Genomic DNA, 17,487 nt, shown 5'->3' with positions numbered 1-17,487 from the left:
AACTTTTTAAAAATAAAATTTACATCCTGAAGCTTTAAGGGCCTAGTATGGTCAGACAGAAATCAAAATGTCGACGAAACACTAGAAAATTGAAAAATGTCCAACTTCTGTTGCTCTCACTACTGTTGCTATCAAATTCTGAGTGTTTGGTTCATCTTGAGTGGTGGAAAACCTCCACCTTTCATGTGTTGAGCCCATTGATACAGTCTTGATAAGCAACCTTAAGAACTATCCTGATTATGTCATGGAGCATCAAAACTTTCAACTGTTGAACCGTCTAAGCAAAGTGAGCGAAGATATAAATAAAAACAATACATGTAACTTTTATGCAGCTTTTACCACACATTTCAAACACCAAAAATGTTCTTAAACAGTGTGATTTTATTCAACATGTTTCATTTTTTAACAGTTTTGACTATAATGGACCACATAAGTTAAAACCTGGGATGATGAAATGTAAGTCTATTCTCTGAAAGTTTCTAATCCAGTTTAAAAGTCCAAAATTAATCAAGACAATTCTTAGACCCAAGACATCGCTTCAAACCCTTTTAGTTTTTAGACGTATCAAACTCTAACCCTGCTGTTACTGATGCAGGTAAAGCAAGATTAATTGCAAGAACAAAGTCTAAGCCAAACATGAGGCCTAGCAGCTCTCAGGTATCGTGTTGATATAATAAACTTGTATGAGAATTAGATAGAAGTAGGAAATGCAAGGAGAGTTTCACTTTCGGTCCAACAACCTGACTGACAGCTATAACTGCACCACAATGTTATTTTTTTATTTATTTTTTTACAGACCTTCCTATGATTTCCAAAAATTATTCTGACTTATTTTCATCTTATTTAATGTTTTGTCTAAGCCAAATTACATTGAATGCTTTTTTTTTTGTCAGATGCTGTGGATGGAAAAACACTAACCAAACAGCTTCTTCTATCTGAAAACAACAAAGAAGCAAAAACTATATTCAATACTAGCAACAGGGTTTCACAATCAGAAAATGAGGGCAGATTTAAGAGGACCCAGGTACTTTGTGAGGAGAGTCTAAAATGCATCTGCTACTGGGAAGTGGAATGGACAGGCAAGGTTGGCATTGCAGTGGCGTATAAAACTGTGGGTAGAGAATGGGACAGTTCTGGTGGTCTGGGCTGCAATGACTGGTCCTGGAGTTTGCTATGCTCCAAGACTGAAAATGCAAACCTTTTAGTTTTAGCTGTTGCTTTAGTAGCTTATGTCTGTGTATGCTGTATTATTTTACATTAAGAGCACATGTTTTCTGTGTTGTGTTTTTACTTTATGTTGCTTTACTATTTAAAGAAATAATCTGGGAGATTTGTTTAAATTTATTCATGTTTAAACAGATTATTTCAAACATACAACTAACTCCAATGTTCAATGTATATTCAGAAAACTATAAATAAAGATAAGAAAGATGCACAGATATGTTTTTGCACTTAGGAAACTTAGTGAGTTTTAGTCTAGCATTAAATCTAAGCAAAAATGTAACCTATAATACTCTGGAAAATAAAGTAGCTAAAAAACTTTTACTGTTTAAAAGTGAAACCAAAACATGCAGGGTTATGTCTACAAAAAAGCTGGAAGTGATAATGAGTGCAATAAAAAAAGTGAATTGCAGAACATGCCTGTCTCCTTTCAAATTGAAGCTATGCTTGGATGTCATTTATCATCTTGTGAATGTGGTTTGTCTAAATATCTGCATTGAAGTGTTTCTACTATAAAACTACATGTACCTTGTAAATTACAGACATACAATAAAGTGATGTGTGTCTTAATTAGCCACTGAACTAGTAGCTTACAAACATTTCACTGATTTATCTAAAACTTATGAGGCAGTCATGTATATAATTCACACCAAATCTATTGTCAACCACAGTTAGTCTGAGACAAAACTGGAACCTGGGGAAAAACAAGCTTCCAAATAGAATGTCATAAACACAACAATCACTATAAAGATACCTTACATTTGCTTTCCATACTTAATTGAAATTTGATTTTTATTAATTGGATGTTAAACTTGCTACAGTTTTTTCTGGTAATTCTTAAGTAATAAAATAGGACATATGATTATAGACGACAAGGTGATGTTACACATTGTAGAAATACGTGCAAGCTCAGCACAAAAGAATAAAATCACCACAATCTAAATTGTAATAAAAAGTGTCTGAACTGGTAACTTATTTACATATTGTAAATCCTGCACTTTCAGGTAATTTGATATTTCATGGTTATTGTAGTGATTTACTCATGAAATGATTAACAAATCTGTGGGGATCCTGTTTATTGTTCACAGCTTTTTGACACGTATCAAGAAACATGATCTTTCTTTCCATAAAGAATACTGTCTTTGTTCTGACAAGAAAACAACCTGCTGCACACTAAGCTCATTTCAGACAATGAAGGTTATAGGGAGGAGTGAACAACCATGTCCAGATGGAGGGGGAAAATGTGGACAGAATCAGTTTTTAGGTATTATCCGAGTTGGTCACATCTCACAAAATGAGGATTTGAGCTTTTGATGTACATTTTAAAATACAGTGTGATATAGCTGTGTTGGTATTCTTTACATTGTTTTAGATTTTCCTTTTCAAATAAGGATACCTAAAAGTAAAATAAATTTAAAGAATCTGTGTACTTATTAATTGTTTACTTCTTTTCTCTTCTTTTTTACATTTTACTCCAGAATTATGAGGGATTTTCAAGTCCAAGGATTTTATTTTATTATTGATGTTCCATTGTTACTGGAGCATAAGCAAATTAAAATTAAAAGTGTTATTTTGTCTCTTGAAACTCTGAAGCCTCTCTATGTTTCTGGAAAACATAGAAAATAAAGACCCACTCTGCAGATGTTTTGTTATTATTACTGTGTTAACAAGATGTTACACACTTAATCATTAAAGAAACAGAACCAAGTTTATTGATCATCCTTTATTTGACACTGAAAAAGAACATTAAGACAATGCAAAGTAGAAAATAATATAAAGCTACGACACAAGGTTAGTGCAGAATAACACACTTTCACATGAATTTAACATGAACTAAAAGGGTAATGAATACTTAGGAAGGGGATTATAGAAGACATGACCTGTAAGAAGTTTGTTATGCAGTTTTGAGCTTAACTGTGGTTTATAGGTTTACAATCATTAAAATGAATCTTCCTGCTTGACTCTGCTACTGCAGGATTTATAACAGGAAATGTTTTTGGATATAGATGTTGAGGCCAAAGTTCTTACTTGTACAGCTCTGATGCTGTTAAATATTAAAATTTTTTGCAGACTTCTTGTGACTTGGAACAGACTTTGATCATCCATCTTAAGACCTTCATGCAGTTCAGATGTTTTCCCTTTTCAGGTGTCCATGACTGTGTTTTTGCAAGAAGAAAGAGAAAAATATTGAAGGAAGGTGTTGGTTATGAAGTAACAAATGAAGATAAAATAGAAACCTACTGAAAAGTGAGGAGATCCCAAACAAAATGTCTGAGGAAGAGGATGGGACCTTATTAGGTGGCAGGTAAGTGAAGCTTTTTTTAAAAAGAAAAAAACAAAACTTGGTCAAATATATACAGTGTGAATGGAGGAAAGTCATACAGAATATTGTTATAATCATATAACATCTTAAAACCTAAAGACTGTTCTGCTCTTGACAAAGTAATTCCATTCTCTGAACCTCTCAACTTTGCTTCCATAAACGACAACTTGCCTAAAAGTAGTTTTAAATTACATAGAATTTTAGTAATGTGGCATGTTTGGAAACCCCCCCCAAATTCCCAAATTCTACATTTTGTTTGTAGACCCTGTGTTACATTAGTTCAAAAAGAGATGATAAAAGGTGATATAATATATGATTGTACAACTTGGGTCAAGACATAGTGAATGATATATTTCAATTAAATTAAATTAAATCAGTATATTTCAATTAAATTTACCTATGCAGTTTATCAATCACAAAAGGAGTGAGTTGTAATTCAAACTATAACTATACTTCAAAAGATGTGCTTTGCCTGAGGGTTAATGATGCTGAAGTATTAAAAAAAATGATTTTAATGAAATGTGAAAAGTCTTCTTTCCTTCTTACAGCTTTCACAGATCTATTTCTAGTTTAGAAAACTTTTTACTTGGCAATATTTATTGGGATGCATTGTTGTGTATCTTCAGCAATTATCCTGTCTTGCATAGAAATATTTTATGGAGAGTGATGAATATAATAAAAAAAAAAAATAATTGCCAAGTTTAGAAAAAAAAAATCTCGTCATTTTCATTTGCTGAATTGCATTTAGTCAAGACACAGATTTATACAGCAGGGATGATGTTATAGCTTTACAAACATGTTCTGGAATGATGGCTTCTTATATCAATATCAACATTTTCCACCGAGATTATGTGCACAACCAATGAATGGAGGGATCGAGGCGGTGGGGAGTGTTTGGGGTATTCTCCAGAAGTCTACTGCCTAATTAGGGTCCTGGTTTTTTTGACAGTAACATGGACCTCCCGAACTTGGATGACTCAGTTTATTTATCACTACAGAAGGGTTCAGTGAATGTGCATATGAAACTGGTGAGTTCGGTACCTCAAAAAAGATTAAGAACCACTGCTCTAGACCAATGACAGTGGTGTAGTTACTGTCACTGGTCTAGAGCAGGGGTGTCAAATTCCAGTCCTCAAGGACCGCTGTCCTGTAACTTTTAGATGAGACTCTGCTGCACCACACCTGAATAATTAGGTCATTAGCAAGGCTCTGGAGAACTGATCTACACAAGAAGCAGGTAATTAAGCCATTTCATTCCAGTGTGTTGTACCTGTGGCACATCTAAAAACTGCAGGATATCGGCCATTGAGGACTGGAGTTTGACACCTGTGGTCTAGAGGGTACATTCAAAATATCTTTCACTAAATAACAATTTAGCTTTATCAGATGTGTGTCCATGTTTCTGTGATGTCAATGATCTGAAACTCAATGGTTTTGTTTTATAATTTCTGTTTTCTAAATACCGTTCTTAGCCTGATGAAAGGATTTGTAAAAAAGAAGAGTGTCGAAAACGGAGGAAGCCATGAAGACTGGGCATGTCCTGATATTAGGAAAGAGCCTTGTTACAGAAAAAAAGAGGATGTTCTCTACACTACACCTTTAGTGTAGCGTAGAGAACATCCTCTGGGTTCCTCTGAGGCACAAAGCCTGTGTGAATCAGAGTTAGTGCTGTGTTAAAACAATAAAACTTTATCAAAAGTATTTTTTCCACCTGCAGCCACCTGCAGGCTACCAGACCAGCTTCTCCTTCATCAAACCTCGCCTCTGAGCAGAGTAATCTGTCAGAGGAGGAAGCAGAAAACCTCATATTTTATGACATAGACCTGTCTGTTTTCAGTTTATAATATAACTTTTATGTACAGGGGTTTTCAAAACCAGAGAGCAGCTTTGCCTGCACCCAGTAGAGTCTCTGAACAGATTAATAATACAGAAAGCTTTGATAAAGACGAGACCAGGTAAGAAAAAGTGAAAAGAAAGAAAAGATAGATAGATAGATAGATAGATAGATAGATAGATAGATAGATAGATAGATAGATAGATAGATAGATAGATAGATAGATAGATAGATAGATAGATAGATAGATAGATAGATAGATAGATAGATAGATAGATAGATAGATAGATAGATAGATAGATAGATAGATAGATAGATAGATAGATAGATAGATAGATAGATAGATAGATAGGTACAAATATATAAATATAATATGTGTGCCATGAGCTAATGGCCCATTTTGTGGTGTTAGTAGCTGAGACCACAGACCTTCAGGACTGAAAGCCCAAAGTCTGTGAAAACAATAGGCTCCATCAAAATGCACCTTATAGTGCATTTCTATTTGAAGTTTTCATTATCCGACTTTGTGAGTTTGAGCAGAATTAGATATTCCTCATTTAGGTCTGAGCTCAGGGTGCTTAACCAGAAAGAGTAGACACAGGCTGGCAGATGATGGGGGATGTCCAGTCGTGGGGGCAGGGACTTTCAGAACTATGTGCGTTGCCCCAAGGTGATGGTAAACTGGTCTTGGAGCGAAGGATTGGGGCTTAATCTGTCACAAAATGGGGTTTGGGCTGATCCTTTATGGCATAGAAAATGCTGAGTCAACAGGAAGGCTTTTACCATGTTAGCATACAGCTTACAGTTTGGTGAAGGGACATGGATCATGGACAATTACATTCTGGCTGATAGGAACTTCCTCCATTGGCTGCCCCCACTCAGCCTGTTAAGACGAGGATCTTCATCATTAATGTACTATTTATCTCTTCTGGCCAGAAAACACCTTTTTATCTCCTTGAATTTTCTGGGAAGAGTGATGTCTGGGGATCAATTTAGATGTGTTGTCCAGTTTCAGAACAATAAAATCATACATGGCTGAATTTAAGAAAGTAATTCAAATGTAATTTAAAACAATAAGTAAACTTAAACAAAAAATCTCCGTTCAACCTTTGTGAGAATAACAGACCAGATTCATTCTCCTCCAGCAGTGTCTCTGTGATGAGTAGCTGTTCCAAAGATGAACCACAGAACTTCAGGACTGACAGCCCAAGGTCTGTGAAAATGCTATGTAGGAGAAAACAATATTCTCTATCCAAATGTACCTTATGACACAAAACTGTTGAGGTGTTTTCCAATTTTTAAAAGCACAACTTTTGTTTACAGTGGCAAATCATACATGGATGAATTTAAGAAAGTAATTCAAATGTCATTTAAAACAATAACTTTAAAAAAAAAATCTCCGTTCAACCTTTGTGAGAATAACAGACCAGATTCATTCTCCTCCAGCAGTGTCTCTGTGATGAGTAGCCGTTCCAAGGATGAACCACAGAACTTCAGGACTGACAGCCCAAGGTCTGTGAAAATGCTACATAGGAGAAAACAATAGGCTCCATCAAAATGCACCTTATAGTGCATTTCTATTTGAAGTTTTCATTATCCGACTTTGTGAGTTTGAGCAGAATTAGATTTTCCTCATTTAGGTCTGAGCTCAGGGTGCTTAACCAGAAAGAGTAGACACAGGCTGGCAGATGAAGGGGGCTGTCCAGTCGTGGGGGCAGGGACTTTCAGAACTATGTGCGTTGCCCCAAGGTGATGGTAAACTGGTCTTGGAGCGAAGGATTGGGGCTTAATCTGTCACAAAATGGGGTTTGGGCTGATCCTTTATGGCAGAGGTTCCCAAACTGTGGGGCGCGCCCCTAGGGGGGGCGCCGTGTCATTGCAGGGGGGGTGCGGGAAGCCGTCTGGATGAAAAAAACAAAACAAAATATAAACACTGAATGCGCTGGGTTTTTACCTTAGAATGGCCAAGTCTCTGTTATTCCTATGTCAATCTGATACAGTAGGGGCTTCCACACTTCCCATATTTGTGTCCTCTGTCACTTTTATCAGCAGTTAAAACTGTTTAATCCGTTGTTAACATGTTGTAACCTGTTTTTCCGAGCCGCCTTTAAACGCAACATGAGCGCTACGACGCTCGCGCTGGGTTTACACCTGTGAAGGAGACCTGCTGCTGCTAGGCGGAGCTACGTAGGTTTGTGTTAGAATCACGGCAGCAAACCAGCAAAACGCAAAGAACTTTTCACAGTTTTCCCCCCCAAACTAACCGACTGAGTTGAGTAAAGCTGTTGGATGCAGGTAATGTTAGCTAAAGGATGACTAACTAATATCAATACAGAACCTTAAGCTTAACAAGTGGCTTGTAGGCTACCGATGTTGGTGTCTATTTTCATCTACGTACATTCATTTTGCCCCCCAAAAAGTCGATGCCCCCTGCCCCCCCACCCCCCACCCGTCACACCGTAGTTTCAACCAGACAGCCATTTGTAATCCATGGGGGGTGGGGGGGGGGGGCGCAGAAAATGTTTGGAAACCACTGGGGGGGCGCAGAAGAAAAAGTTTGGGAACCACTGCTTTATGGCATAGAAAATGCTGAGTCAACAGGAAGGCTTTTACCATGTTAGCATACAGCTTACAGTTTGGTGAAGGGACATGGATCATGGACAATTACATTCTGGCTGATAGGAACTTCCTCCATTGGCTGCCCCCACTCAGCCTGTTAAGACGAGGATCTTCATCATTAATGTACTATTTATCTCTTCTGGCCAGAAAACACCTTTTTATCTCCTTGAATTTTCTGGGAAGAGTGATGTCTGGGGATCAATTTAGATGTGTTGTCCAGTTTCAGAACAATAAAATCATACATGGCTGAATTTAAGAAAGTAATTCAAATGTCATTTAAAACAATAAGTAAACTTAAACAAAAAATCTCCGTTCAACCTTTGTGAGAATAACAGACCAGATTCATTCTCCTCCAGCAGTGTCTCTGTGATGAGTAGCCGTTCCAAAGATGAACCACAGAACTTCAGGACTGACAGCCCAAGGTCTGTGAAAACGCTACACAGGAGAAAACAATAGGCTCCATCAAAATGCACCTTATAGTGCATTTCTATTTGAAGTTTTCATTATCCGACTTTATGAGTTTGAGCAGAATTAGATTTTCCTCATTTAGGTCTGAGCTCAGGGTGCTTAACCAGAAAGAGTAGACACAGGCTGGCAGATGAAGGGGGCTGTCCAGTCGTGGGGGCAGGGACTTTCAGAACTATGTGCGTTGCCCCAAGGTGATGGTAAACTGGTCTTGGAGCGAAGGATTGTGTCATGAAGTGGTATGGTTGTGAGGAGATGACGCAGAGAACCCAGGTATGGTGAAGATGAAGATTTAATGAAGGCTCAAAAAACAGTCCAAGGCAGACAACACGGCAGGAACATGCACGCAGCTAATAGCCGGTAGCAACTGACTAACAGGACTAGACGGGAGCTAGCACTAACCAGGACTTAGCAGTTCTACTGGCGAGTGCGGACAACATAAGACAACGACATTGACATAAGAGCTACGCTATCCAGGACTTAACAGTTCTACTGGGGGCGAACACTAGACGTGAGACAAACGACACTGACTACGACAAGGACCCGACGAGGAACACAGACAACAGGTGGGTATAAATACAGACGGGGTCATCAAGGGAACTGGATACAGCTGGGAAGCAATCAACGGGGAGGACAGGACAGAGACTCACAGGAAAACAGGACTGAACACAGAAAACTCAAAAACAAACATACAGAAACACGGAACATAACAGATTGGGGCTTAATCTGTCACAAAATGGGGTTTGGGCTGATCCTTTATGGCAGAGGTTCCCAAACTGTGGGGCGCGCCCCCTACGGGGGGCGCCGTGTCATTGCAGGGGGGGCGCGGGAAGCCGTCTGGATGAAAAAAACAAAACAAAATATGAACACTGTATGCACTGGGTTTTTACCTTAGAATGGCCAACTCTCTGTTATTCCTATGTCAATCTGATACAGTAGGGGCTTCCACATTTCCCATATTTGTGTCCTCTGTCACTTTTATCAGCAGTTAAAACTGTTTAATCCGTTGTTAACATGTTGTAACCTGTTTTCCCGAACCGCCTTTAAACGCAACATGAGCGCTACGACGCTCGCGCTGGGTTTACACCTGTGAAGGAGACCTGCTGCTGCTGTGCGGAGCTACGTAGGTTTGTGTTAGAATCACGGCAGCAAACCAGCAAAACGCAAAGAACTTTTCACAGTTTTTCCCCCCAAACTAACCGACTGAGTTGAGTAAAGCTGTTGGATGCAGGTAATGTTAGCTAAAGGATGACTAACTAATATCAATACAGAACCTTAAGCTTAACAAGTACCTTGTAGGCTACCGATGTTGGTGTCTATTTTCATCTACGTACATTCATTTTGCCCCGAAAAAAGTCGATGCCCCCTGCCCCCCCACCCCCCACCCGTCACACGCGTAGTTTCAACCAGACAGCCATTTGTAATCCATGGGGGGTGGGGGGGTGGGGGGGGGCGCAGAAAATGTTTGGAAACCACTGGGGGGGCGCAGAAGAAAAAGTTTGGGAACCACTGCTTTATGGCATAGAAAATGCTGAGTCAACAGGAAGGCTTTTACCATGTTAGCATACAGCTTACAGTTTGGTGAAGGGACATGGATCATGGACAATTACATTCTGGCTGATAGGAACTTCCTCCATTGGCTGCCCCCACTCAGCCTGTTAAGACGAGGATCTTCATCATTAATGTACTATTTATCTCTTCTGGCCAGAAAACACCTTTTTATCTCCTTGAATTTTCTGGGAAGAGTGATGTCTGGGGATCAATTTAGATGTGTTGTCCAGTTTCAGAACAATAAAATCATACATGGCTGAATTTAAGAAAGTAATTCAAATGTCATTTAAAACAATAAGTAAACTTAAACAAAAAATCTCCGTTCAACCTTTGTGAGAATAACAGACCAGATTCATTCTCCTCCAGCAGTGTCTCTGTGATGAGTAGCTGTTCCAAAGATGAACCACAGAACTTCAGGACTGACAGCCCAAGGTCTGTGAAAATGCTATGTAGGAGAAAACAATATTCTCTATCCAAATGTACCTTATGACACAAAACTGTTGAGGTGTTTTCAAATTTTTAAAAGCACAACTTTTGTTTACAGTGGCTCCAACGTCCAGATGGCATCTTCAGAAGCACACAGCAGTAAATTTGAGGAAAATGACAGTCCCAATGATGAAACAGAAACCTCTGAAGAAGCAGCAAGGTAATGGATGAGAAAACTTAACTCCAGAAAGCAAGTTCAAGAATGAAGGAAAGCAATTTATCAGTGAATCTTCCCCAGCATAGATAAGAAAATGAAAATATACAACACAGTGTTTCATTAACTGTAGCAACTGACTGACTGATCATTAAATATGTATAGCAATATTTAGTCCACTTGTTACAATATTATATGGCATCTAGTCTATAAATAATCAAAGTGCAATCTGCTACTGACGCTACTATGATTTAGATATTTTAAAAATAATAATGAAACAATAAAAAATATGAGATTTGTTGACTTGCAAGTGAAATTCTGAAAAACATTTAGAGTGAAGATCCAGAATATCTTTAGCTAAATAAATATTTAACTTTAACACAGGCAAGAGCAGAGGGGAGGTGGGTGAGGGGGCTTGAGCCCTTGTCCCTTTTATCTTGTTGCCCTTATTGATGTTTTTATCCCCCTACATTTCTTTCATTCTTTTTGTTTTTTATCTGTGTGTCAGGAGCCCTGCTTGTGCACCTCAACAAAAATATTTAGCTAAATATAACATTTTAGCAAAAATAAATGAGTCTGGCTGCCCTCAGTGTAATAATATCTCTGAGTATTCTTAGTTTCTCTGCCTCCATGTTGTTCAGACAACATGGAGACCTCCGTGGTGAGGAGGAGGGGGGCGGATCTGCGCCCTCTAACTATCAAATTATGGGCAAGAATATGGGGATATTTTTCTGCCATAATCCAAGAGCACACATTTTCAGTCTGAAAGCAGGATTTCACGTCTTTCTTCTCAAAACTTGTAACTCTTGTACTCAAAACTTCTCCTCTGAAGTTTTGAGCCTTTTTAATCTTTAAAGCAGTCTGCAGCCAAGTTTCTATGGAGGTTAAACAAAAGTAGTAGGGCTTATTTATTAAAATGTACCTTATGACACAAAACTGTTGAGGTGTTTTCCAATTTTTAAAAGCACAACTTTTGTTTACAGTGGCTCCAACATCCAGACGGCATCTTCAGAAGCACACAGCAGTACCTTTGAGGAAAATGAAAGTCCCAATGATGAAACAGAAACCTCTGAAGAAGAAGCAAGGTAATGGATGAGAAAACTTGTTAACTACAGAAAGCAAGTTCAAGAATGAAGGAAAGCAATTTATCACTGAATCTTCCCCAGCATAGATAAGAAAATGAAAATCTACAAAACAGTGTTTCATTAACTGTAGCAATTGACTGACTGATCATTAAATATGTATTAAGTGCACTTGTTACAATATTATATGGCGTCTGATTATTTAGAGACTTCATGATGAAGTCTGTAAATAATCAATGTGTAATCTGCTACTAACACAACTGACTGATCATTAATAAATGAGTCTGGCTGCCCTCAGTGTAACAATATCTCTGAAATCTTCAGAACCGTAATACAGAGCAGTTAAAAACATACTGTATAGAAAACCCATAACAAAATACCAAAATATCACCAGTTAATGTGGAATATGTATTTCATTGATATAGCATACAAACCACAGCCACATCATAATCATGATGAAGATATGGACTAAGTATATGATATTGATCATTGGTACCAAGTATATCTGTATAGCTGTTATTTAGATATACATTTTTGAACCCTTTATGGCCCCTCTTACCAAGACTTTATAAAATCTGTGAATTTTATACATATGTTGTCTCATCCTCTTTTTGGATCTAAATGCTTTTGATATAATGATGAAATCTGTGGTGATGTACACAGTTAACAGTTTGATTTGTTAAAATTCAGTGCTTGGTAAGACAAGAAGAAAATAACGCAAACATTAGGATGATTTGTCAGATTTGCAGTTGAGATGACAGGTGAAAATTACTAGTCCAAGCAAAATTTGCAAGCGATGAATGAATTTGCATTACAAGTAGCAATCTTAACTTCTAGGATGGATTGGTTAACTGAACGAAACACCCGTTTTAAATTGGGCTTCCAACCTCAAAAAACTTAAAGGGTAAATAACTGATAACAGAAATGGCTTTAACTTACACCATTAGTAGCTGATCTTTCATCTTTTCTGTTACCTTTTCTGTTATAATCAATGTAATAATTAATACATAAAGCCAAAATCTCACAAATTTATTTTAAAGTTTTTTTCATACATTATATGTGGTAAATAATTCTTCCTATGGTTTTTAGTAAACACTTGCTGTCTAAATGTATTTTTTTTCCAGCCCAGTGAATATTCAGAGATCTGGAACATCTCCAGAGGACCCTCTCTACACTTTGAAAGGTTTATTTTACTATGTAATTTCTAATACTGTGCTACATGAAGGTTTTAGATGATATGGCATTCTAGCATGAATTGCAAAGATGTTCTCATTTCATAAAGGTCAAGTGAGGGAAACAAGTGTAGGCTGGTAAATGCTTAGGCTCACAGGGCTCAATAAGCAGGGTTGTAAATGTGTAGTATTTTATTTTCAGTGAAGACAGAATAAATGGCAATATCCTTTCTCTTTCTTTTGTCCAAAACCCAGCAGAACACTGAGACACACACTAAACTTTGGGAGCCAAAGACAAAATGTAGCAAATATGCAGAATAGGCATATTATTATATTTAGCAAAAATGTTCAAATGAAATGAGCCACTTCTTTAATTTACAATTAAAGAAGTGGCTTGTGGTGCAGAAGCAAAATACATAGAGTTTAGACAGATAATCTGTGGAAAGATCAAGCTCCTCCACCTTCTCCCAATGCTGAGAAATGTGCCACTCCTGGTCAAAAACAACCAATCAGAGCACGGAGGAGTGTCTTAGCGCTGTCGGTCACACTCAGTGTGCTAATGGCAGAGAAACAACTCACTCTTTCAGGTAGGCTGGCGGGCTCTGTTGTGGTGAACCAACTGTAGCATAGCAGAGAGAAAGTGACAGAGAGTGAGTAGTGTGTACACAAAGGTGATTGACAGCATTAAAACCTTCCTCCTGACCCTGATTGGTTGTTTCTTACAGAGCAGTGTATTTGTGCAGATGACAGCAGGACCACAGGAGAAGGATGAGAAGCTGTATCTGTGTCTTATATTATCTGTCTCATGTTATACTGTCGTGACATAGTGATTCATAATAAACTTACTTACTGCAGCTCAAATTTTTATGACAAACATCAGTATCTGCTACTGTGATAAAAATGTGCAAACTTGAGAGATTTCCTATATACTGAAAACACATAGACGCATTCGGAGTACTATGTCACTGTATTCTTTAAGTTTATTCCCTCTTGTGTGTTTTCTCTTTTAGGAAACAGTGCCAATAACAGAATGTTGGAGCACAGCAGAGAAATGATATCGGCTGAACAGGAAAGTGACCTGGAAGCTGGGGAGTTTGATTCTGAACTCATTGTGAAACCTAAAAACAAGAAAAATCCTGTTAAAATTGTTCAATCCATCACAGATTTATTTACAACGGCAGAGAAGGATGTACGTGTTGTGTTAACAGAAGGAGTGGCAGGAATTGGTAAAACATATGCTAAAATGTTTATGGTTGACTGGGTAAAACAAAAGTCCAGCTCAATGATTGACTTTATTGTCTCAATTCATTTTGGTGAGCTAAATGCAAGAAAAGATGAAGTTCAAAGCATGAAATGTTTGCTGAAAAAAATCCTCAACTGTGAAGAACATACAGATGTTTTTCCTTTTGATACATCCAAAACAGTCTTTATCCTAGATGGTTTAGAAAACTGTCAGTTTCCTCTTGAGTTTAAAAAGAACAGAACACTGACAGAAATGAACGTAGAGGCATCGATGGATGAACTCCTAACAAACCTCATCAAGGGAAACCTGCTTCCCAATGCTCTCCTGTGGATCATCTCTCAGCCCTCAGGAGTTGACAAGATTCCCAGTGAATATATTCAGCAAAAGACAGAATGTCGAGGTAAGAGAGCAATGTTGAATGAAGCACCTCATCTACTTTTTGTTGGAAACTGTTTCTACATCATCCTGTCATAGTGAATGATTGGGTCTTTCACAGTGTCTGTAGAACTATCAGTTTCACATTTTCTGATTTAAACCAGAATCACCTAATATGACTACCAACAACAAGCTGATTGCTTGACTGACTTGAGATTCATTAAAATTATATTCACTAAGAAACAGTATGTCGAGGTATTTCATCTCTTTAGTTGTACTTTAGAAAAAGACTCAATTGATAAGCACACCAATAATTCTGCTTGATTTTGTTTTGTAGCTTACCAGGATCAGTTTGTGAATATATATATGCATTGGTGAATCTCTGACTGTAGTGTAAAGTGCTGCTATTTACCACTTTGCCACATGAGATTTGTATTTTATAGTTACATTTATGACTTCATTTATGCGCAAAATATTTGTTTAGAATACTTCAAAATCAAGAAGTGATTTTTTTTGTGGCTACGTTATGTATTCAAATACAAATTATTATAATAAGACATAAAAATATATGCTACTTTTTCTAATCCATCACTTCTTTTGCTAAGCCTAACAAATACTTTGTTTGTCTATATGATCTAGAGATCAATGCGAAACCCAGGTTTACAGAGGCATGCAGAAAGATCTTGACTTCAAACCTCAGAGAGCTGAACAAAATGGAAACTGATACAGAACTCTACACTATACACCAAAACAAGGAACATGCAGATAAACTGGTTAAAGACTACAATTACATATTTACTGACTCAAAGAAAAAGACTGTGCGAACAGTTCTGACTGTTGGAGAAGCTGGTATCGGCAAAACATTTCAAACAAAGTTATTCATGTCAGACTGGGCTAAAGGAAACTCCAACAAAAACATTGACATCATAATCCCACTTCAGTTTAGTGAGCTGAATGCAAGGAAAGAAGAGTCACAAACTTTGGAAAACCTAATTGATACTTTCTTCAGTGATACCAAGAGACCAAGAGTTTCTATTTATGACGAGTGCCAAGTAGCTTTTGTTCTTGATGGCTTGGACAAATGCAACTTCACTCTAGACTTTGACAACAACATTGAGCTCACAGATATAAAGACGGCAGCATCGATGGACGTGATCCTAACAAACCTCATCAAAGGAAAGCTGCTTCCCAAAGCTCTCCTGTGGATCATCTCTCAGCCCTCAGGAGTTGACAAGATTCCTGGTGGATATATTGAACAAGTTACAGAATGTCGAGGTAAGAGAGTAATGTTAAAACAAATATAGCACCTCATCTACTTTCTGTTGGAAATTATTTATACTGCATCCTGTCATAGTAAATGACTAGGTCTTTCACAGTATTACTTTATTTACACTTTGGTAAAAGACTCAATTGATAAGCACACCAATGATGATTCTGCTCAGTTTTGCATTATATGAATGCAAGGATGTTGTAAAGAGTTACTATTTAGAAATTGATAAGTAGTCAAAAAAGTAAGTTAGCAGAGATTAAATTTCATAAAAAGGTAAAATATTTGTCATGAAATTCATGACTTCATTTTTAATTCATAATTTATCAGGAAAATATTGGCTTAGAATATTGTAAAATCAAGAAGTAGAATGTTTTTGTGGCCAATTTATTTTGTGAACTCACACTTATTACTGTAAAACATAAAAATATATGTTACTTTTTCTATCATCTCTCAGGCCTCAGGACTTCACAAGATTGATCCTTTTAAAAAAAAAAGTCATAGAGTGCAGATGTAAAACATATTTAAGAAAAAAAAATCACATCATAAGGATTTTCCTCAGTAAATGCTGTAAAATCCTGGTAACAACAGCTGCCAGTATTTTACCTTAAATTAGAGACATATTTTATTATAGTGTCCTATTCCATTTCTACACGTGACATTTTTCCAAAACGGAAGACAACATTAACTGCTCAAAACATTTGTTGTAACTAGAAAATATGGTTATTTGATCATCATTTCTTTAGAATGAATCTTCATGTGGGACTTTTGTAGAATTTTTGTATTAAAAGAACATTAAACTGTAGAAATGGTACAAAATAAATGTTCACAATTTTTGACATTTGTAAAATATTTGTATGTTTTGGTACTGGAAAACACATTACTTTAGCAACAAAATAGTCAGTCTATACATGATCATGATTACTGTAATTTTCTTTCTGTTTAGAGACCTTGGCTCGATGACAGAAGCTGGTTTCAAAATTGAAAAATAAATTTAATTGTGAAATTCCAAGAGGCCAAGATGAAGTAAATCATCCAAACCAAATAGAAACTGAGCACATCATTTTAGAAATACGTGATGATGCCATTACTGATGATAACAAAAATAAAAGGACTGCAGTAAAATCAAAGATCAGAGATAATGACATCTTCCGTGATAAACAAGAAAAGAAAATCGGGACTGTGTTGACTATTGGAGAAATGAGCATCGGAAAATCCTTCCATGTACAAACATTTGTTAGAGAGTGGGCCGAAAATAAAACTAAAGGTAAAGATAAAGTGGAAGTTATTTTTCCATTTGACTTGTCAAAACTCAACTCAAATAAAAAGAAAACCAGTTTTGTGGAACTTCTCAATCAATTCTTCAAGGAAACCAAAGAAGTAGTAATTTCCAACTATGAACAGTTTAAACTTGTGTTTGTCTTGGATGGACTGGATGGATATAAAAATCCCCTAAACTTTAACAATGAGACGGTGACCAATGTCAGAAAACCAGCCACAGTGGATGTGCTACTGACAAGCCTCATTAAAAGAGAACTGCTTCCTACAGCCCAAATCTGGATAACTTCCAGACCCCCAGCTGCAAAGAAGGTCCCTGATCAGTATGTCAACATGAAGACCCAAATTCGAGGTGAGAATATAGTTATTACAAAGACCTTTTATCAAAAGAGAGCAATTTCCTGCAAGTTGTAAGAT

The sequence above is a fragment of the Poecilia mexicana genome, unplaced genomic scaffold (assembly GCF_051168715.1).
Source record: "Poecilia mexicana isolate PSO_F unplaced genomic scaffold, ASM5116871v1 scaffold_7, whole genome shotgun sequence".
NCBI lineage: Eukaryota > Metazoa > Chordata > Actinopteri > Cyprinodontiformes > Poeciliidae > Poecilia > Poecilia mexicana.
Note: the sequence above shows the minus strand (reverse complement) of the source record.